The sequence below is a fragment of the Marmota marmota genome, unplaced genomic scaffold, assembly GCF_001458135.2.
Source record: "Marmota marmota marmota unplaced genomic scaffold, marMar, whole genome shotgun sequence".
In the NCBI taxonomy this organism is placed as follows: Eukaryota; Metazoa; Chordata; class Mammalia; order Rodentia; family Sciuridae; genus Marmota; species Marmota marmota.
Window position 1 is genome coordinate 29,094,584 of NW_026000185.1, and position 17,916 is coordinate 29,112,499.

Here is a 17,916-nt window from a genome sequence, read left to right on the forward strand (position 1 = left end):
GCGAGCCCGGAGGACGAGCGGCTGCCGTTAGCGTTCGCCACTGGCCATTGCGCGCCGGCGGCCAGCCCTCGGACGGTGAGGCCCTTCTGGCCTCCTGCGCTGCCTCGGCCTGTAACCCGGAATGGTTGCGAGGGAGGCCGGGTCAGGGGCGGAGGCCGCTGGGGAAGGGCAGGCGTCGGCGGCGCTCAGCCCCGGCCCGCCCAGGCTCCCCAGCTGAGAAGCCCCGAGTGGGGCTCCCCCGAGGCGGTGAGTGGCGCCTCCACGTACCCTCACCCCGTGCCCGTCATTACGGAAAGGGGGGTCTGAGAGAGCCAGGGATCTGCCCCAGCCGGAGACCAGGCCGCGGCTGTGCGCTCGCACCTTTGGCTGCAGCCTGAGCGCAACACGTGGCGCAGAACAGGCGCTCAAACTTTTGTCGAGTGTCACTCCATTCTAAGGACCCGCAACTGAAGTATTTCAACAAATAAATACAAAATTAAAAAAGAGAGAGAGAGGCTTTTCAGCCACATGCAACATGTGGACTTTATTAGGATCGCGATTCTAACAGCCAAGATTGTTTTAAATCAGGGACATGCACATTGTTGATGATATTAAGGAATTATTGCTTCAATTGTTTAGTCATAATACTTTGGGAGTTATGCTTTAAAAATAAAAGAAAATGCCTGAGAGGCACATATTTGCAGATCTTATGAATGAAATGATGTCATATTGGCTTCCAAAATGCTTCAAAAATGGGGGAAGGGGAGAGAGTAAAGGAAAGATACTTGTCTAGGTGTTGGTCATTGTTGGAGCTAACCATGATACACCAAGATCACTAAACTTTCTCTCTCTGGGCTGGCGATGCATGCCTGTAACCCCAGCTACTCAGGAGGCTGAGGCAGGAGGATCCTAAGTTTGAGGCCAGCCTCAGCAACTTAGTGAGACCTGTCTCAAAATAAGAAATAAAAAAGGCTGGGGGATGCAACTCAGTGGTAGAGCACCCTGGGTTCAGTACCACAAAAAATAAAACTATTCTCTCTTCTCTCATTACATCAAAATGCTTTTTAATATAAAGTATCATTTTAATCCTTATCTGCCAGTGCTCCATATGAGTTATTCATTGGGAAGAATAAGGTCTGATGTCTGGAATTTCCTTTAAAACACTCCAGGCACACAGGAGTGTCTGTCATGGAGGAAATAAGGATGGCAGAAAATGAATTGCTGTTGAAACCAGGTGGCAGGCAAGTGAGAGTTCCCAGCTTCGGTGAGATGGAAGATTTCCATAACCAACGAATTTTTTTTTTAATTTAAAAAAAAATGTATTCTATGTGTTTCAGGAAGTCTCTGGAAAACAAAGGAACTCAAGAGGAGCTTCTCTGAAACTTGACCCTGCCATGGCACAAGTGAGCCTCCTTGGGGACTTTTCTTTCAAAAGTGGTCACAGCAATGGGAGTACAGCACGGTGTCCTTGGTCTCTCAGGTTCCTCAAAAGTAGGATAGAGTTTTGATGGTGGAGGAAAAAATACCACGGGACTGGAGTCAGGGTGGGGGGCATGCGGCCACAGAATAATTCTTGCAGAGGAGAGCTGGCATCAACAGCTGTAGACGGTTTGTAATGGCCCAAGAAGGTGTGCTCTGCCCGCATGGCTGAGGTAGGAGGGCATAAAAGGAGCCCATCATGGAGCTGTGGCCCATCTGGCCCCAGGAGCCCCAGTCCCAGGGCAAGGAGCAAACCTGGGCAATGAGTGGACTCATGCTGGAAGGAAGTACAGAGCACAGTGAGCAGGACAAGCAGGAGAAGAGCAAACTAATTTGTGAAAAGAGGGTTAGGCCTCTAAAGAAAACTAACAACAAATCTATTGTTTGGTTGTTTTTGTTTTTGTTTTTGTTTTTTGGAACTAGGGATTGAACCCAGGGGCACTTGACCACTGAGCACACCCCCAGCCCTTTTTAATATTTTATTTAGAGGCAGGGTCTCGTTGAGTTGCTTGGGGCCTCTCTAAGCTGCTGAGGCTGGTTTTGAACTCATGATCCTACCTCTGCCTCCCAAGTCTCTGGGATCACAGGAGTGTGCCACCACATACTGCCCCAAATCTGTTTTGATCCAACACCTTTTCTCTGTTCTTAGCTCTTCTGTTTTACTTTGGGGGCATAAATTTGACTTTGGTAATTTCCCAGCGCCACCCCCACCCCATGTCATTCTTATCTGGGTATACTTCTTTTTTTTAAATAATTTTTATAGTTGTAGATGGACATAACAATATCTTTATTTTTACTTGTGCATTTTTTTGTTATGTGATGCTGGGGATCGAACCCAGGGTCTCATGCATGTGAGGCAAGCACTACCACTGAGCTCCAGCTCCAGCCCCTGGGTATGCTTCTTTTACATTATTTAAACTATTCAATTTTTTAAATTCTCTACAGAAACAAAAATACATATTCTCCTTTCCCAATACAGAATCGAGTTCAGGTTTTCTGTTTCTTGACGGGCTCTCGCCACAGCTCCTCATCTATGAGGGCTTCAGTACACCCTCTGTATTCCTTGAGACTAGCCCTAAGGCCCTGAGGTCTGTTCTCCTTCCACTGTGTTCTTACCAAACTTGTTATCCACGGGGACACAGATCCAAAGTTTAGACAAATTCTCAGCTTCAGCAGACATCTTAGCCTTAATCTGCTAAGGAATCCTGAGCTAGAACCACCCAGCTCCGCCACTCCCAGGTTGCCAATGCTCAGAAACTGTGTGTGATAATAAGTGTTGGTTGCTCTAAGCTGCTATGTCTAGGACAGTCAGTTACACAATAGAAAACTTAATATGAGTGGCCTAACAGAATTTGGATTCTTGTTTCCAGCCTTAGAGGCCTTCTTGGGAAGGTCATTTGCATTCAATTTCTGGACTGTTTTGATATCTTTTGGGAACAACTAGACAGAATATTTGATATTAGAGCATTTATGGGAAAATCCAGGAAATATAGTCATCGTATCAGTATAGCCAAATTCAGTTTTCTTTAAAATAAAGCTACTTTGATTATACAACCATGATTTTTATCAAAAGTTGAATCAAATTTAATTTAAATACTCTTTACAAAATAGGATCATGAAGGACAGTCCTTTTGTACTCTTGGAGGAATGCTGGGGTCAACCCAGGACCTCATGCTGCTAAGCACCTGCTCTACACTTGAGTGTCGCTCCCAGCCCATTCTTTGTGTGTTTTTATAAGGATGTAACATTAATTATTTTTTGCAATGAATAGATATTGCTTTCAAACCAGATAGTAGTTTTTAAAGAAACACACTGGGGGAGAGGGATCTAAACAGAAATTTTCTTAAAAGAAAAACAAAAAACAACTCACTTTTCTTTCCTTCAGCTCTCCAGTTTTCTTCACTGTCTCCAGAACAGGAGTTTTTCTGGGACAGATGGCACAAGAACACCAGAATCCTCCGCCAGGGCAGACATTGTTCGGATGTGGATCTTGGGAGCCACACCCCCTTGGAGCTCATGGTAAGGGACAAAATCCTCCAGGGGTCTTTGTCCCTTTTCTGGGACCTCCTGTGTAGAAAAGCAGGCCAGAACATCCCAGCTTGCAGACCTGTGCTGGAGCTAAGCGTGGTCATCAACTAGCACCAGACCTTAGATCCAGAACCAGAGAGGCGCTGAGGTCTTTGGGAGACACCGGGAGACTGCCAGCCCTCTCCTCAGTTACCCACAAGCACCGGTGTCCTCTGTTCCCTGAAAGGTTACAGTGAGGACAACATTGAGCTCCTCTGAATTGTCTTCTGGTAGCTTCTTAGTCAAGCCACACTCCGTGGTGGGGACTATCAGGACTTCCGCTGATAATACCGTCTCCTCTTCTTGCCTCCATAAAGTCTGTACTGAAGGCTTGAAGGGAACCCTGGGGAATATCTCGCCACTTTTTGGGGAATATGGAGGGGGTCCTGCTGCAGGGAGAGGGAGGGGTCAAGAATGAAGAGAAGAGACCTGAACCGGGGGAGGCAGGGCGAGCTCTGTCTCCTCGTCCGTGGAGGTTGCCCGACAGCTGGTCTCTGCTGCTGCCAGTGCTCAGCACTCGGTGCTCCCTTCCTGAGCAGACTCTGAACACTCAGGGCAAAGACAGGTGAAAACCCTGGGCTTCCTGTTCTCCGGGTCAGCAGCCCCCACTGGTCCCAGCCTGAGCGTCAGGAACCACGAGTCAACATGAGCCAGATTTGGACGTGTCCATGGAGCCTACACCAGGGGGCTTGAAGTTCTTTCGCTTTGGAGTGTGGTTTGACCATAGAGATAATTGACACATTGTACAAGTTCTAGTCTTCTGTCATTATTAGGGCCCATGTGACACAGAGGTAGGGGAACAGAGTGCATGAGTGGGTTGATAAGCTGTTGGGACACCTCTGGGCGGGCTCGCCCTAGCGAGCGCCCTGTAGCCACCCCGGCTAACCTGCCTCACCCTCAGGACAGATCTGATGGTGATCACCTGATCCCTCTGCTCCAGTGCTGGGACCAGCATCTGTTATCATTGGTGATGTCTGGGCCCTCCTGGTTGTCATCAGTGATGTCTGGGCTTTTCTGGTTGTCAAGGGACTTTGGCCCCCTTGGCTTCGGCCCTGCTGACCTTTACCACCCAGCAAAGTATAGCCACATGGGCACCGGCACTGGCTGGCAGCAGGCCCTGGCCCCATGGGTACTAGCTGGGCAGTCTGGCAGCTTCTTGCACTTCTCTGAGCCTCAGTTTCTGTGTGAGGATGCACTCTGCAAACTGCAGGGCACACACAGGAAAGGCAGCTTCCATCACTCGGTCTCGTCCTGAGTTCCATGTGCATCGCAGGACCGTGGCCTTGAGCCCAGCTGTCTCCTCCTCCCTTCCTTGCTCCTTCTGTGACCTCCCTCAGTTCCCCAGCCCGCCCTGGGCTACAGCTCCTGCCTTCCTACTGCTCTGGAGGTGCCCAGAACTCTTGGAGGTCTCAACCAGCCCCCCCTTCGCAGCCTCCTCAGACCTGCCAGCCACACCCTCTGCCTGCGCCTGTGGCCACAGAGCCCAGTTACTCCTCCCGGACTTTGCCCCTCCCTGCCTGCCCCCACTCGGTCCCCTGCTTCTTCCTCATCCTCTCCCCAGACTTGTGAAACGAAAAAATGAGATTTGTGTTTTTTCCTTGTATATAGAAGATACAGATAAGAAAATGAAAATGTGACTCATAAAGAAAATGAAAGTGACTCCTAATCTCACATGTGACGTTTACAGCCTGCTGAATGTGGTCACTAAGGACTTGACTGCAGCCTCCACGCCCCAGTTCTAGGAATTGAACCAGGGCACTGAGCTACAAGTACCCCAGCCCTTTTCATTTTTATTACTGGCAGGATCTTGCCAACTTGGATCCTCCTGCCTCGGCCTCCTGAGTAGGCTGGGATTACACACCTGTGCCCCTGCACCTGGGGATATTCTTAGCTCTCATTGTACTCTAGGCTATAATGAGTTTAATCCATCTATAGTACACGTGGCTTTTATGGTCTTTTATTGCACATGAAACAGGTGTATTTGAATTTCCTTTGGGGTAAGGTGGCTCACACCTGTATTCCAGATACTCAGGACACTAAGGTGGGAGGATCACTTGAGATCGAGTTCAAGACCTGCCTGGGCAATGTAGCAAGATCCCGTCTCAAAAAAATAAAATTCAACTGAATTTTCTGTTTTCAGGACTGAGAACAAGGAGTTCCCCTCCCATCAGGGACTTTCTGAAAGATGATCCCCATGAGGGACCTCACGCAGACCCTGTGGGCACTAGGAAATGCCTCAGAATGTTCCAGAACCTTCAGCTGGCATTGGGGACTCTCCCAGAGGTGAAGCCAAGCAGTTCTCCTCCCCAAGACAAGATCTTCCAGCAGAAGAGAGAAGGCAGGTGCTGTGACAGGGACAAGAGGTAGCCTGCAGCCAGGTGAGCATCCTCATTCCAGGTCAGGAGCGTGGCACAGGCAGAGAGCGTTGCTTTCACACAAGGAGCCAGGGTCTGAGCAGACTGCCGTTATCAGAGTGCTGCAGGGGAGAGAAGCCCCTCAGGTGTAAGCTTGTGGCCCTGACAGGTAGCTGGCTGTCACTGGACAGGGGAGATGCAGCACCTCCCAGGGGCATCCCCCTTGCCCAGGGAGAGAAGCCAGCAAGCTTGTGGTGGGGGAAAGGCCTTCACTAGGCCCATATGTGACACCCCCAGCAGTTACCTGGAGGGTGGGAAACACGCAAAAGTTTCATATAAGCCCCCCAAAACACCCCATTTGGAACTGTAGGGAAATTCCAAGCTCACCATAGTCTCAACTCTCAGCTGCAGCCATTTAGGCAAGCATTTTAGAAGTCCAGAGACGTGTCAGGCACAGTGGTGCACGCCGGGAATCCCTGCAGCTCGGGAGGCTGAGGCAGGAGGATCCTGAGTTCAAAGCCAGCCTCAGCAACAGCGAGGTGCCAAGCAACTCAGTGACACCCTGTCTCTAAATAAAATACAAAATAGGGCTGGGGATGTGGCTCAGTGGTCGAGTGTCCCTGAGTTCAATCTCCGGTACCAAAAAAAAAAAAAAAGTCCAGAGACATGGGAGACATGGTAAAGAGACACCATAAGCCAGTGCTTTGTTAAGAAGGCTGTGAGCCTTGCTCCCCAGGCTCAGTGGTGCAGAAGCACTGTGAACCTCAAGCCTCTTCCCTGGGGCTGGGCTGCTGAGGTAGCTTCAAAAAACTGTCCCCCTCCATCTGCCCAGCTGTGTCCCAGGTACAGTGAGCATGTGCAGTCCATGCCCTGGTATCACTCCCGCACCTTGGACTGCACCTGGCCTAGCGCCACAACAGGCCCACCCTGAGGGAAGAGGTTGACCCCAGCCAGCCTGCGCTTCCCTAGCAGGGGAATCACAACCAGGACACCCTCTTAGTGGCTGAGCTGAGTGTGTCACCTAGTGAGTTACTGAAAGGGACTGATGTGGGTTAGAGAAGTCCAGCCCCAGTTTCAAGGGGCAGCAGGTGTAATGGGAGGTCACCCACGTGATCTCCACTTGATCCCAGCTTGCAGGTGAAGTTGGGCAGGTATGCTTCCCTCCGCCCAGTTCTCAGGTGGAGCCCAACCTGTGCCTGTGCGGCATCTTCACAGCACATTTTATAGCTTATTTGTTCTCCCTGGAAACTCAGGAAAGGACACCCCGGAACCTCAGAGAGGTTCAGAAACATTTCCAGGACTGCACATCAGAGGTCGTCCCCTTCCCTCAGCAGGACAGGTGGGGTGTGTGTGAGCTGGAGGGGCACAAGGGACATGACAGAGAGGCACAGTGGGCAGTGTTCCTCTGGAAACCCAGTCCCCAACCCCAGGCCCTGAATGTGCATTCTGTGATGAGCAGGTTTGGCAAGGAGCCGGGTGCTTCCCGGGCTCCTTCGCTCTGTCTTGAGCTGCTTTTCTCTCATTTCTGCTCTTTCATTTCTAACATCATTCATTTTTCCTACTGTCAACAAAATCATGCTCAAAACAGCGTTATTTTAAAATGCATAGGTAAGTGAAGATTTAGTCCCATTTTGGAAAGAATCACTGCTAACACTTTAAGTATCTTTCAAACACTTTTTCTGATTGTTTATACCTATGTAAGTGTGTGTGTGTGTGCGCGCATATGTGTATCTATTTTGCCCATTAGTTATATTTCTCTAAAAGAGGAAGGTAGGGAATATTTCAGGTCCACAAGCCCCTGCAGCCTGGCAGGACCTCACTGGGCTTGCAGCCTGTGAGCTAGAGGAGGTCCCTTTCTCTGCCAGGGAGCCTCCACCACCCTCCGGCTCTTGAGGGCAGTGCCACTCCTGGCCACAAGGGGGGGATGTTAGTCCGTGATCGTGGACCAGAGACCCTGACACCAACCCTTCGTCCCCAGATGGGTCTTGGCTGGTTACAGGATCTAGCAACGCTGTATCAGGGTCACCCAGTCACTCCTGACTTTATTCTGCTCACTGCACCTGTTGGAAATTTTGCTTCATGAGGAAAATAATTCATAGACTCACTCTTAGAACTTGACACCATACAGGTCTCCCCTCATCTTACAGCCTTGGGCTTCAAGCAAGAGAAATGACAAAGCTGCTCAGGCCATGCCACGTACCTCCGCACCCCCACCACCTTGCCCTGGCTTCCCAGGACCAGTCTGGGCTCCCCGCTCTCTCCTTCCCCTCCCACCTTGGCCTTCTTACGGCTGCTGTCACTCTGCCCTGTCAGCAGAAGACCCTCCCACAGGCTTCTCCCTGGCAGGCTTTCGCCAGCACTTCACCAGAAGTCTTTCTCAGCCCCGCAAGTCACAGAGTTCTCTTCTGCGCTTCCGCGAGGCCCACGCTTCCTCTTTCAAAATGCAGGACATACTTCACTGTCTGCCTCCTTCTGGAGGGGAAGTTCCGTGAGGGCAGGGACCCTGATGGTCTGGTTTCCCTCCCGTATCCGGCTCCTCAGCACAGCGCCTGGTGCTCCAGGGACTGGGGGATGGCTGGGAGAGCCTTTGTGTTCCAGGGGCAGAGTCTGCAAAAGCTAGCTCGTTTCTCTCCTTCCTCCCCCTGTCCTCGAGGCCCACCAGTGCCCCTCACTGTCCCCTAAGATATGGGAAATAGATCCCCAGGGACAGTGTTGCAGAAGGACCAGTCTCTCTCTTACAGTGATGAAAAGACAGAGGGATTTGGCCTAGGACAGATCTAACTGCCACTTGCCAGCTGTGCCTATCTTATTTCTTATATTTGTAAAGTAACGAGACAGTGGCACTCATTCTGCAAGGTCCGGTGACAAATCACATGCAGCCTGACACAGGAGACAGCCATGGAGTCACAGTTGTCCCTCCCTCCCAGCGCTGCCCCTGCCTAAGCCCCCTTCTGGATCCTTGGAACACAGACACCCCTCTCATCTCAGGGCTGCTCTTTGTTTCCTGACCTCCCTCTTTTTCCCCTAGGTGGCCCAGGCCACCTGCCACTCATGCCTCCTTCTTCCCTGTCATGGATCTCAGACAAGTATCGGGACCAGGCCCTGGGCAGAGCAAATTCTCTAAAGGTGGCTGTCTGGTGATGAGTGGGCCAGCGAGAGCAGCAGCCCGGGGAGCGGGCCAGTAGTCACCACCGGGGGATGGGAGGTGGCCTCCCCTGTTACAAGCCAAGCAGAGCATACTCGAAGGTGCAGGCACCAGGACCTCTCGTAAGGCTGAGACTGACACAGCCTGGGCTTTGCTGAGCAGCAAGGGAGGGGGGAGATGGCGGGCCGCGCCCACTCTGCCTCTGCCCAGTGCAGCCTGGGCTCCCCTGCGAGTGGCCCCTGAGGAGCCTGCGTGTAGACCACGCCGTCCGCTGGGCTGTCAGAGGTGTCTGCTATCCTTACAGCCAAAGTCCATTTGCTGCTAGAAACCCAGGTGCCAACAGGACCATGCTCCAACCCCGCCCCTCCCCACGGTGCCCTCTCGTGTGGACACTTGAGGTCACAGGTGCTCTGAGCCCCCCTTGCTGTCCTCCTCAGGCCCCTCCTTGGCCTCCCTGTCTGGAGGTGGGAGCTTTGTCATCCATGATGAGTATCCGCCCTGTCTCCTGCGGAATCTTCCACAGATGAATAAGAGCTGATTTCCCTCACGGTCCCCACCCCATGCATCCATTCAGAAGCTCTGGCTTCCAGTGTTGGTCCGCGCCTAGGCGCTCTGGGAGCGTCGAGCCCTTCATTGGGATGTGCGTGTTATCCCGTGTGACTCCCCGGAGCGGAGCTCTGACGTAGGTTCCCGCTTATTCTGTGCCGGATGTGCCCGTGCTGGCCTCGGAGCTTCCCCATTGGTGCTATTCATAGGGAGCCTCTCGTCTGAATTGGGGATGAATGGAAATTTTCTCTTATTCATAATATTCAAAGATCTCCTCGCTCTGTGGATTCTTTGCTTTCCTGCCAGTGCTGGCCATATGCTGGGCCACGTGCTTGCCAGCAGATCAGGGTTGGGCTCAGCGTCTGCAGTTCCTGGAACTGTCTTCCCTATCGTAAAGTTCCTCCAAATCCCAGCCCCTGTCCTTTCACATGGCCCCAGGATCCTCCTTGGCAGGAGACAGTGTGTTGACAGTGTGTGCCCAGCCTGAGCCTCCTGCCGTGATGGCACCCTGGGAAGCGAGGGTCCCAAGCCCCGGCTTCTGAGACAGATCTCCACCAGTGTGCGTGGACCCTCAAGCCTCTGACTGCAGTAGCCAGAGGGGAGAGGGCAGGGGAGCAGCCTGGCAGGAACAGCAGTGCCCCTGGAATGCTGCCCCCCCCCACTCCCTTTCTCTGCCCTCCCCAAATGGCACAGCTCCCTTGGAGCCTCCCTGGAATGCTGGAACCTGGAGTTCCACTTCCCCACCTTCCTGTGGAGTCACTGCCCATAAAGGCTAGATAGCACTCAGGCCGGGCTCGCCCTCCGTGGTCTATTTATACCTTTTTTTTTTTTTTCCTCAAACAGACTTAAAACTCTTTGAAGAAGAGCCACATTGTGTCCCTTGGATCCTCCCCAGCACCTTCAAGCATTGACACCTCAGAATCGTGGTGGGGCTTGGAAGCTGCGTGGGGCTATGGTGCCGCCCTCTGAGCAGAGGGTCCGGGATGTGCCTTTGGCTGAAGGCGCGGCTTCCTTCTTGGGGATGGCTGAAATTCTCTTCTGGTCACACGGGGCAAAAGGTGACCTTGTATTTACTGCCGTCCTTTCCAGCCCACCACAAGGCAGGCTAGCCAAGGTAGCCCCAGAGACCATCAGGTGGCTGGCCATCTGTCCCCATTGCCTCAGCTGTGCCGGAGAGATGTAACTATTTGCCATATGTTGTGCTGGGCCTGGGAGGGACCTGGGAAAGGACAGGCAGGGAACAGCCAGAATTCATTCGGTGGGAAAGCCGCCCATCCCAGCACCCTGGTTAAGTATGACTAGCTCAGGACCTTCCTCCACGTGAACTTGGAGCTCCTTGCGGGCAGAGCTGTGTCTTGGGCCTGTCCCTGCTTCACGGTGCCTGGTTCAGCAAATAGGTAGCTGTTTGCAGAGTGTCTGCCTTGGAGTAATCACTCTTTAGCTCCTGACACCTGACAACCAGGGCTCATGGAGTAACAAGGAGAGCAGAAGTAGGATGACTGTGCTTTCATCCCACCTGGGTCCTCTCCACCTCCTGTGAGTACATCATCCCATGGTATGTGGCTAAATTCTAGGTCCCAGGCACAAAGTACAGGAAAGTCCCTTTATCTTTTATTAATTGCAAATTCTCTCTCCCCCTTGAAAAATGGGACAAACTGCTTAAGTCTGTGTTTTTGTGTAGCCTAGGAGTTCTCCACTAACTTTCTTTAAAAGCAAGTTAAAACTGTAGGGACAGTAAGAAATCATCCTTAGTGGTGGCAACTGCATTTTCTAGAAACACATTTTCTACCCAGGTGACCTTTGGCTTGGTGAGCCTATCCTGGGCCATGGAGCTTTAAGGAGAGGAGAGTGTGCCTAGCTAGCTGCCCCTCCTGGGCCCACCAGGGGCCACCTGCTCACCCACTGGCCTCTGGGCCAGAGGGGACAGCCAGGCACCAGCTCTACGTTCTCTAGCCTGAAAGTTTATAGATGGTGTGTCATTTATAGTGAGTCTCCAGAATATTCTCTCAACCTGAAAGTTTATAGATGGTGTGTCATTTATAGTAAGTCTCCAGAATATTCTCTCAAATTTCTCTTGTAATAACTGTCCCAAGCAGTTTATGAAATTATGAAGACAAGAGATTGAAGTGGATAATCCGAGGAGCAAAGGCTTGGGGGGCAGGGGGGATCCTAAACCAGGGCCCCCTGAAGGAGGCAAAGGCCACTCACAGAGGGTGCAAGGCCTCTGGGAAGTTGCTCGAGAAGTTGAGTCTATATGGAGAGTGGTGAAGAGGCCCCACCCATCCCCATCGCGAGGACCGCAGCTGCCAAGCCAGCCTGGTGATGTCTCCTCGCAGGCCTGCTCTGCCGAGAACGCCGTGAGCAGAATCCCATTTAATCTTCTCAACAACCCTTTGTAGTAGGTATTTTTATTTCTAATTTTACCCTACAAATGAAGGAAATAAGATGTGGAGAGGTTGAATCACTTGCTCAAGGTCATGCAGCTACTAAGTAGAGCTAGAGCCCAATTCCTGCCCGTGCTGTTAAAAGTTTGGGGTTTCCCCATTGTAGGATTTTTAATTCCGTTTGCTGGAATGCCAGCCCATTTTCGGTCCTTGGCCATCTTGGAATAGTCTTGTTTCCACATCTGTTCTTCAGCCTGTCAAAGCCACAGAAAGGTCTCCAGGAGACCAGGCCCAGGAGGTGGTAAGCGCTTCAGTCCCTATGAAAGCTGTGTTCATGGGAGACCGCACGTGCCCCCCTGGCAGCCACAGGACCTCTGCCAAGGGTGCCAGTAGAGGGGGAGTCTCAGGTCATGGCAGACTCGACCTGTGGTTATGTGCTTGTGCTGGGGTCAGGCATTACAGTTTATTTGTGCTTAGCTATGTCTGGGCCTCCACTGGAGTGACCACTCTAGAGATGGCTGGGATGGTCCAGCTGGGGCTCTGCCTGGGGCCCGGCTTCTGTCTGCCAGGTAGATTCCTCCATCCCTCCCCTGGTAGCATCCACAGGGCCAAAACATCCAAAGTGGCTTTTCACTCACATTCCTGGAACCTCCACCATCTTCCATGTGGCCTTTCTCCAGGAGAGTGGCCTGATCTTGTGCTGTTGTCCAGGCTCTCAGAACCATGGCCTCTGCTCCTGTCCACTGCAGGCCCCACTGTCCACCTCCACCCCCTCCTCTGTTGTCCAGGTAACTGTCACATCATGAGACCCTGCCTCGGTGTGTACGTACAATTCACTGGGCCAGGATCCAACAGGAGCTGGCCAACGACCTTTGAAGTCATCTGACCCCACAATGGAAGTGAAGCAGCCAGACTAGTCAGGCTCCTCCTTTTGTAAATTTGAGCCAGAAATCAAAAAAGGTAGTGTGTGACCAGGTGTCATGAGGGCAAGCCGGGCCTGGATGGACCAATGTTAGTCACAGTGACACTGGAGGAAAAAGAGTGAAGGAAACAAAGCAAACCGTGACGTGGAGAAGGTCGTGGAGGGGAAGCAAGCCTTGTTTGGAGCAAGTGCATAGAGGACAGAAGGCCGGGGCAGAGCCGCCAGCCCTGAGCTGCCCTGTTGCCGTGGCTCCCTGGGCCCAGCCTCGCCCAGGTGATACCACAGCAGCCGCACTGGCTGTTACCTTTGCTTGCAGTTGGCTTAGAAGTGGGCCTGCTACTTCATTCTGCTAATAACTTAGGGGAAGTGACAGGGACTGCCCGAGCCCCTGAGGCGGCAAGCACAAGGGGGAGGCCAGCATGCAGAGGTGACAGCAGACAGGCAAAAGGAGCCTGGGTCCTTGATGACAGGGTTGAGCCACTATACCTATCCTGGAACTACCTACTTCCAGTATTGTTGCTGTGTAAGTTAAAAGTCTTATTTTCTAAGCAGATTTCTGCTACTTGCAGCCTGAAGCATTCCTATCCCCGTAGCTGCCCCTTAGAGCACATGGCTCTTTCTGGAGCTCCAAGTGGAGACTCGCCCTGAGTGTTAACATGAGAAGTCCTGTTCATACGACAGGAAATAAAAGTCAGGATTTGTCACAGCTCACACAGCTGTTAGTTCCAACTGCCAGGGCCTATAGGATACAGACAAGGAAAGAAAAATATTCAGGACATTTCCACATGTATGGGCATGAGTCTTCTAAACTGGGGCTCAATAACGAATTTGAGGAAGATCAAGTTCAGTGGGGGGGTTAATGCCTAAGATCCAAAGCCCAAGCAAGGTTCAGGAAGCCATGGGAGGAACAGGAAGTTGAGCTGAACAAATGGTAGGTAGGTTGGACAAATTCTGGGAAGGATGCCCAGGACTCCAGGTGGATGCTAGGGCTCGGCGGACCAGCCAGAAAGAAGCCTAAGCACCTGGAACTAACCATGGCCCTGACCCGCCCACCTGCCGACCTTCCTGATGCTTTAGGTTCTCAAGGAGTAAGATTTCCCCTGCGGCCCTCGGTTGCCACCCTGGCAAGCCCTGTTTCCTTATTCCTCATCTCTTCTCCCTCCATCTTCCCCTTTTTTCCTCCACTTTTGTCCTCTCCGTGCAAAGCCAGGCCTCAGAAATGCACAAGACCTGAGTCATTTCTAACGCAATTGGGGGATTAAAATGGAGGCGAGGGTATTTTGCTCGTCTAGAATGCCCATCTGGGAAGAGGAGTTAGATTGGCGGGAGGGGAAGCAATTGGTAAATGAGGACTGAAGAAAGCTTCCTTCCGGTCCAACTCTCATGTTCTTTTGTGTGTTTTTAACATAAGAAATGTACCCATTCTTCCTTTAGAAAATGGGAAGCTGAACTCAAGAGCCCTAGCCCTTCTTTTTTGAAACTCTTTTTAAAAATATAAAACGAAGATTAGACTGGCATCTTCTTAATCAGTCTTACCAATGCATACTGTTCCCCTGCATTCAGACCCTGAGAAAAGCCACCAGCCCCATTTCCCATCTCTGAATGATCTTGTGCAGATGTGACCCATAGAAGTTCTTCAAATCTTTGGAGCCCAGCCACAGATGTGTTGCAGTCTTAGAAGTTGTGACCACCAGTTTCTGTCACTGAGCCTCGGCCCTCTCGGTGCAGTACTGTGCTCCTGCGCAAGGCATGCAGGCCTGTGCCCCAGGCTGAATAGCCCAAAAAGAAAATCCTGTAACCAGAGGAGTGAAATTCCTGGTTGGAGTGAATGAAGCAAAAAGTTTAACCCCTGCCTTGTGATAGGATGAACACATCAGAGCATTCTGTGAGCCCTGCATGTCCCTGGGAGTCACCAAAGAGCCTCTGAAACTCTTGAGACCAAAGGCACTTGTTCCCCTGGCTGCTGCTCATCAAGACTTTTCTCCAGTATGAAGTAGCCTGATGACTGACCTAGAGTGCGCTCATCTCTCAAAGACGGCGTCTCTCTCCTGTGAATCCCCCAATGATGAGAAAGAGCTAAGCAGGCCCATGTGATCCTACCCATTAGCCTCTCTCCAGGGTGACCTAATGTCCCCGCAGCCACGCTACCCCTAGACAGTCTGCCATATTCATGACACCTGACCAGCATAAGGCCCATTTGAGTCCATTGGTATTGTCCAAGGACAGGACTCTGATGAAGCCACCTCTTCCTCCATTATGCTTCCAGGACCCCTCTCTGCTGCAAACTCCCAGATGTCTGGCTGGTGCCAAGCACTATCTAAAGACAGTCGTTTGTTTGCATTCATCACATGCATATGGTTTTTCTCCAGTGTGAATTCTCTGACGTTGAATGAGCTTTGCTTTCTGAAAGCCCTCCCACATTTTATCACATCTGTAGTTTCTGTTGCATGTGACATAGCCAGTGCCGTGGGGGGGTGCTGACAGATGCCTCTCCCCACCCACTCTCTACAAGATGAGTGTTATTTCAAAAGGACTGGAGCCCCAAGGAAATTGCCTGTATTCACAACAGTCAAAGCTGTTCTCTCCGATATGAAACTGTAACACTGAATAAATCCGGAATCCTTACCCAAGACTTGGCCACGCGTGTCTTACTTGGACCTTATCTCACTTCTAAAAAGTTGAAGTGCAGATTTTTCCATGTTTACCACACTTAAGGGATGGGGTCCCTGAGACAGTGCTCTGGGGTGTGTCCGTCTTCATGGCCTGGCCAGCGTTGGCGACCCCCTCGGCGCGGCCTCTTTGCTCCCTCTGCTGTGGAAGACCCTGTTTGGATGTCAGCTTGTTCCTGGTCCCTTCTCACAATATAAAATTGTGGAAAATATAAGTATGGACCATTCTCTCTCAAAGGACAAGACAATTACTTGGACTGAGGGTGAAAGATTTTGGAAGAAGAATTAAAGACTGCCTTTGAGCAGATATACAAAATGATGGCTTCTACAGATTGCTGGTTATTTAGTTCTCATTCCCTTCATGAACTCAATTTTGGTTACAGTGAAACTGTGCCTATTAAAAATACCTTCTCTAGTGACACAGGAGGGGCACGTGGGGAGGTACCAGGAGGCTGTGAGTGCTCTGTGCATTGTTCTGGATTACTGACCAGGTGGACATGCTCACCTTGGGAAAATCCATCAAGTTTTATATCTGTAATTTGTGCACTTTTTATACATGAAAAGTGAAAAAAAAAATTCCATCTCTTCCCCCATTTCAGCAACAGGGCAGTCATGACAAATAAGATACAAGCAGAATTTGTGTTTTCAAAATACTTTGAAGGCAGCAGCCTCTGGACCATGACCCTTGTTGCTTCTCCCTATCTGGTCCCCTTCCTGCCTGCTCCCAGGATGTGACCAGGTGGAAAAGACCATGGGCAGAAGGTGGCTCCGTGAACATAGGAAGGGACCCCTTCTTATGGTTATGAAATTTTTCTTTTATAGTTTCTAAGTTTTGTGTGCTTGTATTTTTTCCAGTTCAGCAGAATTATTAGGATGTTAAGCCCTTCCTCCTCCCAGTGTGCGTGTGTGTGTGTGTGTGTGTGTGCGCGCGCGCGCGCCTGCGCGCATGCTCGCATGGGATCTCACTATATTGCTCAGTCATGAACTCATGGGCTCAATCAAACCTCCTGCTGCAGCCTCCCAAGTAGCTGGAACTACAGGTGCATGGCACATGCCTGGCTTATTAACCGATTTCAACAGTTCTTTTATGATTTTTTGAGGGGAGGGGATACTGGGGATTTAATCCAGGGGTGTTTAACCACTGAGCTACATCCCCAGCCTTTATTTTTTATTTTGAAACAATCTCACTAAGTGGCTAAGACTGGCCTGGAACCTTGTGATCCTCCGGTCTCAACCTCCAGAGCCACTGGGATTACAGGCGTGTGCCACTACACCTGGCTAGTATTTTTATGATTTTATTTTTATGTTCAAGTCTTGGATCGAAGTGGAATAGGAGCCAACTCTCCCCTCCCACCCATGGTCAACCAGCTGTCCCAACAATACCTAGTGAATAACTCTTCCCAACTATTTTGAAATGCTAACTTATTGTTAAATTCGTATTTAAATTGGGTCTTTGTCTTTAATCACTTTTATTTATCTGTCTGAACCTTCTCTAGTACCTAATTATTTTGCTTTATCATTTGTTTTAGCATCTAATAAGGCCAGTCTCCTCATTACCCATTTTTTCACAACACTCATGTTAAAAAAGGGGGGCAGTCAAGTTGGAGTCACTCAGATTGAAAAATGAAAAAAAAAAAAAAATGGAGATTGGACCAGAGGCACTTTACCACTGAGCCATATCCCCAGACCATTTTATTTTATTTTAAGATAAGGTCTTGCTAAGTTGCTGAGGCTGACCTCAAACTTGCCATCCTCCTGCCTCAGCCTCCTCATCCCTGAGATCATAGGCATGCACCATCCCACCTGGCTGAAAACTACCTTCAAGAAGTGTTAAATGGGGCTGGGGTTGTGGCTCAGCGGTAGAGCACTTGTCTCGCATGCACGGGACCCTGGGTTCTATCCTCAGCACCACGTAAAAAATAAATGAGTGAAATAAAGGCATTGTGAATAAATATTAAAAAAAAAGAAGTGTTAAATGTGGCCAGTTGACAACACATGGACAAGATATTAGATAAAAAATGATGAAAGGAAAATAATGTAACATAATCACAAAATATTAGGTTCACTTATGATGTCAGAGGTTGCACAAAGCTTCCATAATATAGATAACATCTTAACAATATCCTTATTCTAAGCAATCATTGTTTTTTCTACAAGTTCTTCCTGGAACCATCTTATATAAAGAGGTCATATTTTCTCTATTTTCTCTTAATAATTACTTGTATCCAGAACTCAGCATCAAAGAAATCCCAGCTATAATAAATACATCAGAAACGTAATATGCTATGACATGGAGGTATATATATAGAGATAAGCACACAGATACCCAAGAGATATATTATCTCAACACTGGTGATTATACAGGTCTCAA

The 17,916-nt window shown here is 50.3% G+C and overlaps 2 long non-coding RNA genes across 4 annotated transcripts in view; one reads left to right on the plus strand and one right to left on the minus strand.

The window, feature by feature from the left end:
* Nucleotides 1-16,110, plus strand: part of LOC107147069 — a 16,432-nt gene extending 322 nt beyond the window's left edge. Inside the window, exons 1-6 of one of the 3 annotated variants that reach the window (XR_001504108.2) lie at nt 1-246; nt 1,317-1,382; nt 3,344-3,477; nt 5,666-5,903; nt 10,414-11,968; nt 14,440-16,110. The exon at nt 1-246 is cut by the window's left edge and continues 322 nt beyond it. This is a non-coding gene — a long non-coding RNA (uncharacterized LOC107147069). Of the gene's footprint in view, nt 247-1,316; nt 1,383-3,343; nt 3,478-5,665; nt 5,904-10,413 lie in introns of all 3 variants that reach the window. The other 2 variants (XR_007342758.1, XR_007342757.1) reach the window with 2 other exon arrangements.
* Nucleotides 494-3,458, minus strand: LOC125612389. Its single transcript, XR_007342759.1, has 2 exons — nt 3,329-3,458; nt 494-1,735 (listed from the first exon to the last, which is right to left on the minus strand). It is a non-coding gene; the product is annotated as an uncharacterized LOC125612389 (long non-coding RNA).
* Nucleotides 16,111-17,916: the final 1,806 nt, after the last annotated feature.